Here is a 211-nt window from a genome sequence, read left to right as displayed (position 1 = left end):
ATATATACATATCATGATGTTCAATCTTATTTCTTCTTGCACACTAAAATGTAAGTGAGATAGCAAGTGATAGCAGGTGAACTGTTTTTAAGCTCATATTATAATAAACATTTAAAAAATTGCACATCGAAAAACCCAGCTAAAAATATGAGAAAGAAAAAAACACAATCAGCATTATTTACATATTAGAATACTTCTAACATATACCAAC

Source organism: Mandrillus leucophaeus, unplaced genomic scaffold, assembly GCF_000951045.1.
Source record: "Mandrillus leucophaeus isolate KB7577 unplaced genomic scaffold, Mleu.le_1.0 Scaffold560, whole genome shotgun sequence".
Lineage (NCBI taxonomy): Eukaryota > Metazoa > Chordata > Mammalia > Primates > Cercopithecidae > Mandrillus > Mandrillus leucophaeus.
Note: the sequence above shows the minus strand (reverse complement) of the source record.